Genomic DNA, 14,111 nt, shown 5'->3' on the forward strand with positions numbered 1-14,111 from the left:
AGGAATATTTGTCCGCTGGGAAAAGGCCCGGCGGGCAAATGTTTGCTGGAATTCGGCCCGCTCGCGCCTACACACGACCAAACATGTATGCTGAAACTGGTCCGCGGACCAGTTTCAGCATACATGTTTGCTCGTGTGTACCGGGCCTTACAGTAAAGAACCCTCTACGTAGTTAAAGGTTAAACCTCTTTTCCTTTCATTCTAATCATTGTATTCCAATCTTCTGGAGCTATGCTTTCCACACAAACTTTGAAACATGTGTGAAGGCTAAGCAGCTTCCATCCATACCTAAGACTGCATTCTGTGTATGTTTGTAGTAGGGTTTAGCTGGTGAACATAATCAGGGACGAAGACTGATAAGAATGATTTAAAGTTTGCAAACCAAAATTAACTTTTGGGTAAAATAAAATATTTAAAGAATTATGTTTTCATTAGTTAAATCGGTAATGGTGATCTCTGATTAATTACAACCTATAGATAAGATCTGAATCTCCCTCTTTTACCCAAACACATGACCTTCTGTGAGCCATTCAAAAAGTCAGAAGGAATTATTAATGTTATAGTCATTTGACCCCTGTAAACTTTCCTTTGTGACATCAATACGGAGTCATTTGCCCAGTACAGCATATCTAATCAAGAATTTTGTCCTTTATTACTAGGACTGATATAAGATAGATGAGAGAAATTGATAGATAAGATAGACATATAGGCCCAGATTCACAAAGGAGATACGACGGCGTATCTCCAGATACGTATCTCCGTCGTATCTCTGAGTCTGGGCGGTCGTATCTATGCACCTGATTCTTAGAATCAGTTACGCATAGATTTCTATTAGATCCGACCGGCGTAAGTCTCTTACGCCGTTGGATCTTAACTGCATATTTACGCTGGCCGCTAGGGGCGTGTACGCTGATTTACGCCTAGAAATATGTAAATCAGCTAGATACGCGAATTCACGAACGTAGGCCCGGCCGACGCAGTACAGATATGCCGTTTACGTTAGGCTTTTCCCGGCGTAAAGTTACCCCTGCTATATGAGGCGTACATGCGGCGTACCAATGTTAAGTATGGACGTCGTTCCCGCGTCGAATTTTGAATATTTTACGTCGTTTGCGTAAGTCGTCCGTGAATGGGGCTGGACGTAATTTACGTTCACGTCGAAACCAATATGTCCTTGCAGCTTACTTTGGAGCAATGCACACTGGGATATTCCACGGACGGTGCATGCGCCGTTCGTGAAAAACGTCAATCACGTCGGGTCATGGTTATTTTACATAACACACGCCCACCTCTTCACAATTTGAATTAGGCGGGCTTACGCCAGCTTATTTACGCTATGCCACCGTAACTTTCTTTTGAGAATACGGCACTTGCCTGTAAAAGTTGCGGAGGCGTAACGTAAATAGGATACGTTACGCCCGCACAAAGTTACGCGCATCTACGTGAATCCGGGCCATAGTAGATAGAGCTTAGGTCAAAACAGTCACATTGGGGTTGATTTAGTAAAACTGGTGCAGCTGTGCATGGTAGCCAATCAGCTTCATACTTCAGCTTTTTCAATTAAGCTTGGACAATAAAAGCTGGAAGCTGATTGGTTTCTTTGCAGAGCTGAACCAGATTTTGCATGCAGTTTTAGTGAATTAAACCCCATTGTGTCATGTTGAGTAGCATTCTGCCTACGTTTCAATAGCTCTCCTTAACTACTTCCCGACCTGCCGCCACAGATCTACGGCGGCAGGTCGGCTCCCCTGCGCGAGAGCCCGTACAATAACATCGGTTCTCTTAGCGGCCACTAGGGGCGCTCGTCCCTGACTCCCGTGCGGGTGCCCGGCGGGCGCGATCACCGCCGGGCACCCGCGATTGCTCATTACAGAGCGAGGACCGGGAGCTGTGTGTGTAAACACACAGCTCCCGGTCCTGTCAGGGGAAGAAATGCCAGACCGTCTGTTCATACAATGTATGAACAGCGATCAGTCATTTCCCCTAGTGAGGCCACCCCCCCTTCAGTTAGAACACACCCAGGGACATACTTAACCCCTTCTCCGCCCCCTAGTGTTAACCCCTTTCCTGCCAGTGGCATTTTTATAGTAATCCAATGCATTTTTATAGCACTGATCGCTATAAAAATGCCCATGGTCCCAAAAATGTGTCAAAAGTGTCCGAAGTGTCCGCCATAATGTCGCAGTACCGAAAAAAATCGCTGATCGCCGCCATTACTAGTAAAAAAACAATATTAATAAAAATGCCATAAAACTACCCCCTATTTTGTAAACGCTATAACTTTTGCGCAAACCAATCAATAAACGTTTATTGCGGGAAAAAAAATCCGAAAAATATGTAGAAGAATACGTATCGGCCTAAACTGAGGAAAAATATTTATTTTTATATATTTTGGGGGGATATTTATTATGGCAAAAAGTAAAATTTTTTTTTTTTTTTCAAAATTGTTGCTTTATTTTTGTTTATAGCGCAAAAACTAAAAACCGCAGAGGTGATCAAATACCACCAAAAGAAAGCTCTATTTGTGGGAAAAAAAGGACGCCAATTTTGTTTGGGAGCCACGTCGCACGACCGCGCAATTGTCAGTTAGAGCGACGCAGTGCCGAATCGCAAAAAGTGCTCTGGTCTTTGACCAGCAATATGGTCCTGGGGTTAAGTGGTTAAATACACAAAAAATGGCGAATGCTGTAGACACTGCTCAGCCTACTGAACTGCAATGCTCCATCCCACAACTATAACATTTGAAAAGTTTGGTCCAGTACATATGTACTTACCAAATTCTTTATGGCATCCAAATGCTTCCCGTCTACATGCATTCCAGCAATGGCTCACTGCATGACATTTGTCAGGGTGGGTTTTCAGATGGTGACAATACTTTCACCATGTGTATTTAACTGCTTGCCGACTGCCTCACGCACATCTACGTTGGCAGAATGGCACGGGCAGGCAAAGCAATGTATATATACGTTGCTTTGAACCTGCCCCCTAGCGGGCATGCGTCCGTGTACCTGCCGTGGTCTCTGTGACCGTGCCCGCGGGACCCGCAGACTCAATGTCCACTGGTGTCCCACGATCGGGTCACAGAACAGCAGAGCGGGGGGATGCCTTAGGGTAAACAAGGCATCTCCCTGTTCTGCCTGGTGACACAGCACTGATCGCCTGCTCCCTCTCATCGGGAGCAGCGATCAGTGATGTGTCACAGTAAACCACGCCCCCTAACAGTTAGAATCACTCCCTATTACACACTTAACCCCTTCCCTGCCCCCTACTGGTTAACCCCTTCCCTGCCAGTCACATTTATACAGTAATCAGTGTATTTTTATAGCACTGATCGCTGTATAAATGTGAATGGTCCCAAAATAGCGTCAAAAGTGTCTGATGTGTCCGCCATAATGTCGCAGTCACAATAAAAATCGCTGATCGCCGCCATAACAAGTAAAAAAAATGAATAATAAAAATGCCATAAATCTATCCCTTATTTTGTAGACACTATGGGCCAGATTCATAGAGATCTGCGGCGGCGTAACGTATCGTCTTTAAGTTACACCGCCGCAAGTTTTCAGCGCAAGTGCCTGATTCACCAAGCACTTGCGAGTAAACTTACGGCGGTGTAACGTAAAGCCGTCCGGCGCAAGCCCGCCTAATTCAAATGGGGCGTGTACCATTTAAATTAGGCGCGCTCCCGCACGTTCTGCGCATGCTCTGTTCGGAATTTTCCTGCCGTGCTTTGCGCGAAATTACGGCGCCCCGACGTGTTTTTTGAACGGCGACGTGCGAAACTTAATTTCTAGGGTTGTCCCGATACCGATACTAGTATCGGTATCGGGACCGATTACGAGTATTTGAGGGAGTACTCGTACTCCCGCAAATACCACCGATACCAAAATAGAATACTCCCCCCCCCCCCCCCGCCGCCGACGCATCCCGCCGCTACGACGCATCCCCGATTAGATAATACGGGCGGGGAACATTACAGCATTCATTTGAATAGCTGTAGTCTTTCCCGCCGCGTATAGACACTCCCCCTTGCTCGGGTGAACTGTCCAATCCGGAGCAAGGGGGAGTGTCTATACGCAGCGCGGAGCGAATCATTACAGCTATTCAAAGCTGTAATGTTCCCCGCCGTGTACAGCTTCTGTGTGTCCCCCGTCGTGTACAGTTTCTGTCCCCCGCCGTGTACCGCTCCGGTCCCCGTCAATGCTCTATTCCTGTACCCAGCAGTGCTGTGCATCAGTACCCCTCCATGCTCCGCTCGTGTCCCCCTCCATGCTCCGCTCGTGTCCCCCGCCGTGTTCTGCTAGTGTTTCCCCCGCCGTGCTCTGCTAGTGTTTCCCCCGCCGTGCTCTGCTAGTGTTTCCCCCGCCGTGCTCTGCTAGTGTTTCCCCCGCTGTGCTCCGCTCGTGTCCCCCGCCGCGCTCCGCATCGGTCCCCCGCCGCGCTCTTCTCCGGTCCTCCGCTCCTCTCTGTGTACCGCTCTGGTCCCCGCCGTCCTCCACTCCCCTCTGTGTATCGCTCCGGTCCCCCGCCGTGCTCTCCCCCCCCCTCTGTCCTCGATCTGTCAGGATGGAGAGCGGAGGAAGGAGCCCTTTTCTGAATGAACAGTCAGTGATGACTGACTGTCCATTCATAACTGACCATCGTAACTGTGTTACGATGTCTCAGTTTATGAATGTAGAGAAGCCGCTGTCTCCTTTACATTCATTTACAGTGCAGTTGAGCCTGCAGAGAAAGGGACTGGGGAATCTGTCCTTAGTCCCTTTCTCTGTCTCAAAGAGGAGATATTAGGGGTCTGTTAAGACCCCCAATATCTCACCAAAGCCCCCCCAACAGAGCTGCTAAAAACAAAAAAAATAATTGTAAAAATAATAAAGTTAAATAAAAAAAAAACTGACACACTGACACCGCCCCCCCCCCCGCCCCCCAAAAGAAAGCATTGTGTGTATATATAGTAAAGAATATTAAAAAAAAATGAATTGTAAAAAATAACTGACAGTCCAAGCGTCAGTACTGCATATTAGTGCCACTGGCAAAATAAAATTTAAAAAAAGTATCGGTATTCGGTATCGGCGAGTACTTGAAAAAAAGTATCGGTACTCGTACTCAGTCCTAAAAAAGTGGTATCGGGACAACCCTAGTAATTTCGTATTCCCGGACGTCTTACGCAAAAAAAAAAAAAAATTCGAAATTTGACACGGGAACGACAGCCATACTTTAACATGGCTGGTCTAAATGTAAGCCATGAAAAAGCAGCCATAGGCCTCGTACACACGGCCGAGGAACTCGACGTGCCAAACACATCGAGTTCCTCGGCCAGTTCAGCCCTGAAGCCGCCGAGGAGCTCGGCGGGGCGAGAGCTCCCATAGAACAACGAGGAAATAGAGAACATGTTCACTATTTCCTCGCCGAGCGCCTCGTCGGCTTCCTCGGCCGAAAGTGTACACACGGCCGGGTTTCTCGGCAGAATTCAGCCAGAAACTCGGTCGGAAGCTGAATTCTGCCGAGGAAACTGGTCGTGTGTACGGGGCCTTAGTTTTGCGACGGGAAAAACCGACTAGCGACGACGTAAGAGATTGTGACGAACACGCGTATCTTCGTGGATCGCCGTAATCAGCTAATTTGCATACCCGACGCTGGAAAACGACGCGAACTCCACCCAGCGGCCGCCAGAGAATTACACCTAAGATCCGAAGGCGTACGCCTGTCAGATCTTAGCCAAAAGCCGTCGTATCTTTGTTTGTGAATGACCCTATAACTTTTGCGCAAACCAATCAATATACGCTTATTGCGATTTTTTACCAACAATTTGTAGAAGAATACGTATCTGCCTAAACTGAGAAAAAAAAAACATTTTTTTAAAAAAAATTGGGCATATTTACTATAGCAAAAATTACAAAATATTGTATTTTTTTTTTAATTGTCGCTCCATTTATGTTTATAGCGCAACAAATAAAAACCACAAAGGTGATCAAATACCACCAAAAGAAAGCTCTATTTGTGGGGGAAAAAGGACGTCAATTTTTGTTTGGGAGCCACATCGCACGACCGCGCAATTGTCAGTTGAATTGCCAAATCGCAAAAAGTGGCTCGGTCATTTGGCAGCCAAATGGTTCGGGGTTGAAGTGGTTAAAACGGCGACTTGTAGTCTCTTCTGGAAGCCCATGTGACAGAGTGACAATGCAGGAGAAAAAAGGGGTGACAAGGACAGAGCTTTTTCACCATATAACAGGATCACCAGTTGTTGACATTAATATGTTACACTGTATATGAGTTTTTAATGATTAGATTCACACGATTTACAGTACACCTATCATGGGTAAAGTGTTACCAGCGGGGGCTCGGTCTTCTCCCTTCTTGCGACTTCGGGGGGTCTTCTTCCGACTTCGGGGGGGCTTCCGACTTCTCCGCTCTCCTCTCCTGCTCTCCAGTTCTTTTTCCCTTCTGCCAGGCACCACCGCTGTCTTCTTTCAGCTCTTTCACCAGCAGGGGCCCGGTCTTCTGCGTCGCCTTCTTCTTCGATGTTGACTCGACGCTCCCTCCCGCTGTAATGCCGGGTGTGCGGTGCGCAGCGATTTATATAGGCCTCTTATGACGTTACAGTCCTAGCATGCTCCGGGTGGTGACGACATAAGGGGACGGGGTAATTATGTCGTCACCACTCAGAGCATGCTGGGACTTTGATGTCATAAGAGGCCTATATAAATCGCCGCGCACCGCACACCCGGCATTACATCGGGAGGGAGCGTCGAGTCAACATCGAAGAAGAGAAGAAGGCGACGCAGAAGACCGGCCCCCGATGGTGAAATAGCTGAAAGAAGACAGCGGTGGTGCCCGGCAGAAGGGAAAAACAACCGGAGAGCGGGAGAAGAGAGCGGAGAAGTCGGAAGACCCCCAAAAGTCAGAAGAAGACCCCCGAAGTCGGAAGAAGGGAGAAGACCGGGCCCCCGATGGTAAAAGAGCTGAAAGAAGACAGCGGTGGTGCCCGGCAGAAGGGAGAAGTCGGAAGAAGACCCCCGAAGTCGCAAGAAGACCCCCGGTGCTGCCTAATAAACTACTTTAAAAACCTGTGTAGTGTTTTTTTTTATTGACTTTTTTCTTCCACCAGGTGAATAGGTAGGGGTATGATGTACCCCATACTAATTCACATAGGGTGGGGGGCCCCCTTTTTAAAGGGGGCTCCCAGATTCCGATAAGACCCCTACCCGCAGACTATGGTTGTCGGGAAGAGGCCCTTGTCCCCATCAACATGGGGGCAAGGTGCTTTGGGGTGGGGGGGCCCTTTCCCCAAAGTACCCATTCCTTCATCTTGAGGGCATGCCGCCTGGTACGGCTCAGGAGGGGGGGGGCGCTCGCTCGTCCCCACCCCTTTCCTGACTGGCCAGTCTGCGTGCTTGGATAAGGGTCTGGCATGGATCTGGGGGGGACCCCCACGCCGTTTTTTCGGCGTAGGGTGTTCCCCTTGAAATCCATACCAGACCTAAGGGCTTGGTATGCCCTGGAGGGGGAACCCACGCCATTTTTTTATTTAAAATTTGGCGTGGAGTTCCCCTGTGGGAGGGAGGTGCTTGCCTTAGAACAGGTTCACACTGGGGCGACTTCCTGTAAAGTTGCCTCACTGCAAACGGGATCCGACTTGAAGGTGACTTCCGTTGAAATCAATGGATACAAGTCGCCTACAAGTCGGATTGAAGTAGTACAGGAACCTTTTTTCAAGTCGGAGCGACCGCAGTAGTGTACATTAAGACGGCTCCATTCACTTACATTCATTTCTTCATGCAGCGCGACTTGAGGCGACCTAGGTCACCCCAGTGTGAACCGACTTGGAGGCAACTTCCATTAAAATCTATGGGTACAAGTCGCCTAGAAGTCGTCTTGAAGTAGTACAGAAACCTTTTCTGAAGTCGGGGCGACTTCAGTAGTGTACAAGTCGGATCCCAAGTCGCGGTAGTGTGAACCGGCACTAAAAGGTTAAAAAAAAAGTGTATTCTATACATAAAACTGTATTCAACTGTAGTTGCATTCAGCTACTGCTAGGTTTGCATACTCATGTGGTTCAGATTTCCTTGTAAAGAGCATTTTTTTTTTCTAAAATCTGTGCAATAGGACCAAAGACTATTCTAAGAAGATCCTGAATTTTGGTAAAAACTTGGGTTTGGCATTCCATGTAAAGTACATCTGACAAAGCATGAAAGTGGTCTAAAAAGCAAAAAAAAAAACAAGGATACCAAAGCTGATCAATATTCAAGAAGCAGAGCTCCTATTCTACCAGCTAGAACTTTTCCCTGCCCCCCCCCCCCCCTCCCCTCTCTCTGGTCTCCTCCCCTTTCCTTAAGTCATACAGTCACAGTAGTTTGCAGGGGAACACATGCTCCCAAGTTCAGTCTGTCTTCTGGGTCTCCTCTGGGCTCCTGTACTCATCTCCTCCCCACTAAGGTAAGTCATTCTTCATCTCTCATCAGATTTGTAGAGTGATGTGAGAATAAGGACTTGGATGTCATGCCTTCCCTAGTAAAGTGTTACATAAATCTGCAGTTCTATAGATCTCACATCCCAGCTGGCTGCTGCAGGACTTTGTATCCATTTTTGTGTCCTAATTACTTTGTTGTCATTTTTTTGTTTTGTTTTGTTTTTGTTTTTTTTCTTTAGCAAACACTAGTTCTTTCATTGATAGGAATGGCTGGAGCTGCTGCTACTTATTATCCACAAACTTGTTAGAATTGTGAACATTCCGTCAGTCGCTTCTCAAAATCTGCTTCTCATTTGCAACAATCTTTTCTTTATTGCTGATGAGTGATGCTGATGGAGCAGCAGCGTTGTATCTGATAATGTTGAAGGAAAATGATTGCATGATTGACCTTTAATTCTTAAAATTTGTGATTTCGCTTTAAATACCCAAATCAAGCTCTGGGGAAGTCACTTTAATAAATCAGCCCATTTCTAAGGCATTAGAAGCATTTACAATACTAAGGGATGTGGTGCTTAATGTTCTATGAATCTATGGGGTTGATTTACTAAAGGAAACTAGAGCTGTGCACTTTGCAAGGGAATGTGCTCCAGAAATATGTTTCTGGGGAAGTTGGAGCAGACAGGTCACTTTAGTATTGCTAAGGCATTGGATGCAATTACAATACTAAGGGATGTGGTGCTTAAAGTTCTATCACTCTATGGGGTTGATTTACTAAAGGAAAATAGACTGTGCACTTTGTAAGTGTGGTTACCTCTGCAAGGGAATTTGCTCCAGAATACCGGTTCTGGGGAAGTTGGAGCAGACAGGTCACTTTAGTATTTTAGCCCTGTAGAGCATTCCTAAGGCATTGGAAGCATTTACAATAATAAGGGGCGTAGTGCTTAAAGTTCTGTAAATCTATGGGGTTGGTTTACTAAAGAAAAATAGAGCTGTGCACTTTGCAAGGGAATTTGCTCCAGAATTCCGGTTCTGGGGAAGTTGGAGCAGACAGGTCACTTTAGTAAATCAGCCCTGTAGTGCATTGCTAAAGCCTCGTACACACGGCCGAGGAACTCGACGTGCCAAACACATCGAGTTCCTCGGCCAGTTCAGCACTGAAGCCGCCGAGGAGCTCGGCGGGCCGAGAGCTCCCATAGAACAACGAGGAAATAGAGAACATGTTCTCTATTTCCTCGTCGAGCTCCTCGTCGGCTTCCTCGGCTGAAAGTGTACACACGACCAGTTTCCTCGGCAGAATTCAGCCAGAAACTCGGTCGGAAGCTGAATTCTGCCGAGGAAACTGGTCGTGTGTACGGGGCCTAAGGCATTGGATGCAATTACAATAATAAGGGACGTAGTGCTTAAAGTTCTGTGAATCTATGGGGTTGATTTACTAAAGGAAAATAGACTGTGCACTTTGCAAGAGCGGTTACACTCTGCAAGGGAATTTGCTCCAGAAATATGTTTCTGGGGAAGTTGGAGCAGACAGGTCACTTTAGTATTTCTAAGGCATTGGATGCAATTACAATACTAAGGGATGTGGTGCTTAAAGTTCTATCAATCTATGGGGTTGATTTACTAAAGGAAAATAGACTGTGCACTTTGCAAGGGAATTTGCTCCAGAATTCCGGTTCTGGGGAAGTTGGAGCAGACAGGTCACTTTAGTAAATCAGCCCTGTAGTGCATTGCTAAGGCATTGGATGCAATTACAATACTAAGGGATGTAGTGCTTGAAGTTCTGTGAATCTATGGGGTTGATTTACTGAAGGTAAATAGACTGTGCACTTTGCAAGTGTGGTTGCACCCTGCAAGGGAATTTGCTCCAGAATTCAGGTTCTGGGGAAGTTGGAGCAGACAGATCACTTTAGTAAATCAGCCCCATAGAGCATTGCTAAGGCATTGGATGCAATTACAATACTAAGGGATGCGGTAGTTAAAGTTCTGGAAATCTATGGGGTTGATTTGCTAAAGGCAAATAAACTGTGCACTTTGCAAGTGCAATTGTACTCTTCAAGGGAATTTTCTCCAGAGCTCAGTAAATGAGGCAAACCGCTGCTGACATTCCATCATCTAATCATGCGCAAGCAAAAACATTTTTATTCTCCTTGCATGTGATTGGGTATCTTTTGCAAAGTGAAGCTTCACCTCGTTACTAAACTCTGGAGCAAATTCCCTTGCAATATGCAAAGTGCACAGTCTATTTGCCTTTAGTAAATCAATCAATGTTCTTTGTTCATTTAAACATCCAATCAGAAAAAATGTAAATCAGAAATTTCTCCTGCCAGTGATTGGTTAAAACCAATCAGGTTCCCTCTAAAACTTTGGGAAATCCTATTCTTCCCTAAGACATGTTGATTGTCTTTTATCACTCGTTCAAAGCAAGTGAGCAAACACGGATTGACCCCGATGTTATTTAATAAAGCCTTACCCATATTTGTGAATTCCTCCTTCAGCACAGGCAACTGCAAACCATGAAAATGTGCTGTTTATATAAGAACATTATAGGATTAGGCTGTGGACCGAGGTAAAGGCTTGGAAAGGAAAACACAAATACTTATTTATTACAGGTATCTATAACGCAAGAACAATTCACTCGCTTTACATATATTGTGCATTCACATCAGTTCCTGCCTCAAAGGAGCTTACAACCTTAGGTACAAAAATCAAAATATACAGTAGAACCTTGGATTACGAGCATAATCCGTTCCAGGAGAATGCTTGTAATCCAAAGCACTCATATATCAAAGCGAGTTTCCCCATAGAAGTCAATGGAAACGAAAATAATTTGTTCCACGTTGACTTTTATGGCATGCAATACCACATTTGGCCAGAGGTGGGGAGGGCGCCAGAGAGACTCAGAAATACTTGGAAACTGGCTGCATTCGGAAAGGCTCGGAAACACTTGGGAACTGAGGGCCAGATTCTCAAAAAAGCACCTATCTATAGGCGGGCGTAGCGTATCTCAGATACACTACGCCACCGTAACTTTGTGAGGCAGGTCCCGTATTCTCAAAGAACTTGCGGTCAAAGTTACGGCGGCGTAGTGTAACTGTGCCGGCGTAAGCCAGCGTAATTCAAAGTAGGCTAGTGTGGGTGTGTTTTATGTTAATGTGTCGTGACCCAACGTGATTGACGTTCTTAACGAACGGCGCATGCGTGCGCATGCTCAGTATCATGTCGAATTTTCTAATTAAATTACGCCCGCTCAATGCCTAGTCAACGTGAACGTAACTTACGTCCAGCCCCATTCACGGACTACTTACGCAAACGACGTAAAACACAACGCTGTTCGTACGTTTCCGACATCCATACCTATCATGACTTACCCCTGCTTTATGAGGAGTAACTTTACGCCGGCGTATGTCTTACGTAAACAACGTATCTTGCTACGCCGGGCGCACGTACGTTCGTGAATCAGCGTATCTAGTTCATTAGTATATTCGACGAGGAAATCTACGGAAGCGCCACCTAGCGGCCAGCGTAAATATGCAACTAAGATACAACGGTGTAAGAGACTTACTCCGCTCGTATCTTAGCCAAATTTATGCGTAACTGATTCTAAGAATCAGCCGCATAGATACGACGGCTCTCATTCGGACTTACGACGGCGTACATGGCGCTACACCGTCGTAAGTCCTTTGAGAATCTGGGCCTGAGTGTCTCTGAATATTTCCAAATGGCTCCGCGCCCCCCCTCACCTCTGGCCAAATGTGGTACTGCACACCGCAGAGGCTTAAATCCTGCTCATTTTGCGAGACCAAAAAAATTGCTCATATTGCGAAAAGCTCATTAACCGCGTTACTTGCAATCTGAGGTTCCACTGTAAAGGGATGGCGTCCTTTTATATTTAGTTTTTTGTATTTTGTTAATTGTATCTATTTATGGGTGATTTGTTCACTTGAAAAAGGGGCAGCATTTTCTAGATTTCACTTGGAATTTGTTTTGTTTGGCGCCATAACTTTTTTTTAAATGATACCCACCACCTTACAATCTTAGGTCCCTAATTCATAGGCACACATGCTAAGAGACCAATTTAGACATTTCGCCAAAATAAGCGGTTTTATACCCAAACACATAAATGCAGTATATATTGCAGTTTACCAGATCTCAGGTGGCTTCCTTAGTTTTCTTTATTTAAGCTTTTTTTCCTTTACTGTCACCTGTTGATCTGATCAGTAAGTCTGTTATTTTTTTTCAACTTCTTTTAACAGTCCAAGATGTCCAGCAAACGTGGCAGTTAGAGGGTTAAGAAAAATCATTTAGCACTGATGAGAGTGCTTATTAATTGATGTAACACCTTTGAGCCGGATTCAGAGAGACTTACAAAGGCGTATCAGTAGATACGCTGTCGTAAGTCCGAATGCGCGCTGTCGTATCTTTGCGCGCATTCTTAAAATGAGATACGCCTCACTGTTGCTAAGATACGACCGATGTAAGTCTCCTACGCCGCCGTATCTTATGTGCATATTTACGCTGGCCGCTAGGGGCGTGTACGTGAATTTACGCGTTGAATATGTAAATGAGCAAGATACGCCGATTCACGAACGTACGTACGCCCGTCGCAGTAAGCTACGCCGTTTACGTAAGACTTACACCGGCGTAAAGATAAACCACCAAAAAGATGGCGCAGCCCATGCAAGGTATGGACGACGGAACAGCCGTCGGATTTTACGTCGTTTGCGTAAGCGTACATAAATGGGGCTGGGCGTAGGTAACCTACGCCCAGCCCCATTCACGTATGCTTACGCAAACGACGAAAGCATTGAGCCAACGTCGTTTTGTAGGGAGTATTTGCGACGTGATTATAAGCATGCGCCGTGCGAACGGCCCTCATTTACATGGGGTCACGGTTAATTTAAATGTAGCCTGCCCCCTACATGCCTACTTTGAATTAGGTGGGGTTACGCCGGCCCATTTGCGCTACGCCGACGTAACTTACAGAGCAAGTGCTTTGTGAATACTGTACTTGCCTCACTATGTTACGTCGGCGTAGTGCAAATGGGATGCGCTACGCCGGCCAAATTGGCCCTTTATCTCAAAAGGGAAAAAAGCTGTTGCTGTAACTGCAAGTGTTAGCTGGAGACAGTGTTAATTTTGTAGACTAAAACATTTTAGTTGACTAAATGAATGAATGAATGACTTGTATAGCGCTACACATGCGAACTGAATCGCCTCTAGGCGCTTTTTGCAGCTAGTGTCTTACTGGCTGGTGCAGTCATTTTACCCCGTAGGATCTTGACACGCTTGGGACACACAGTCGTACACACACAAATACATTTATATACTGGGCCAATTTGGCCAGGATCCAACTAACCTACCAGCATGTCTTTGGAGTGTGGAAGGAAACTGTAGTACCCGGAGGAAACCCACGCAGACACAGGGAGAACATGCAAACTCCAAGCAGGTGGTGTCGTGGTCGGGATTTGAACCAGCGACCCTTTTGCTGCTTGGCGAAAGTGCTAACCACTACACTGCCCTTAAAGTGGATGTAAACCCACTCTCATCTTTTCTAAACGACTGCCATAGTGCTGATCTAAATGCCTCCTGCATGTATCCTTACCTGTCAAATGTCTCCCCTCTGTCTGTTATAAGAACTGAAAAACTGCAGATTCTGTGGGTGGATCTGTTGTCTGGAGCTGGGTGGGTGGAGTCGTGATGTCAGAAGACT

At 46.1% G+C, this 14,111-nt stretch overlaps 1 protein-coding gene across 1 annotated transcript in view; it reads left to right on the top strand.

Annotated features, from left to right (window-relative positions):
- The first annotated feature begins 8,335 nt into the window (after positions 1–8,335).
- Positions 8,336–14,111, top strand: part of SLC1A3 (solute carrier family 1 member 3) — a 130,622-nt gene continuing 124,846 nt past the window's right edge. The window contains exon 1 of the mRNA XM_040338438.1: positions 8,336–8,430. The gene's annotated coding sequence lies outside the window, so the exon portion shown is untranslated. The remainder of the gene's footprint in view (positions 8,431–14,111) is intronic.

Source organism: Rana temporaria, chromosome 1, assembly GCF_905171775.1.
Source record: "Rana temporaria chromosome 1, aRanTem1.1, whole genome shotgun sequence".
Taxonomy (NCBI): Eukaryota; Metazoa; Chordata; class Amphibia; order Anura; family Ranidae; genus Rana; species Rana temporaria.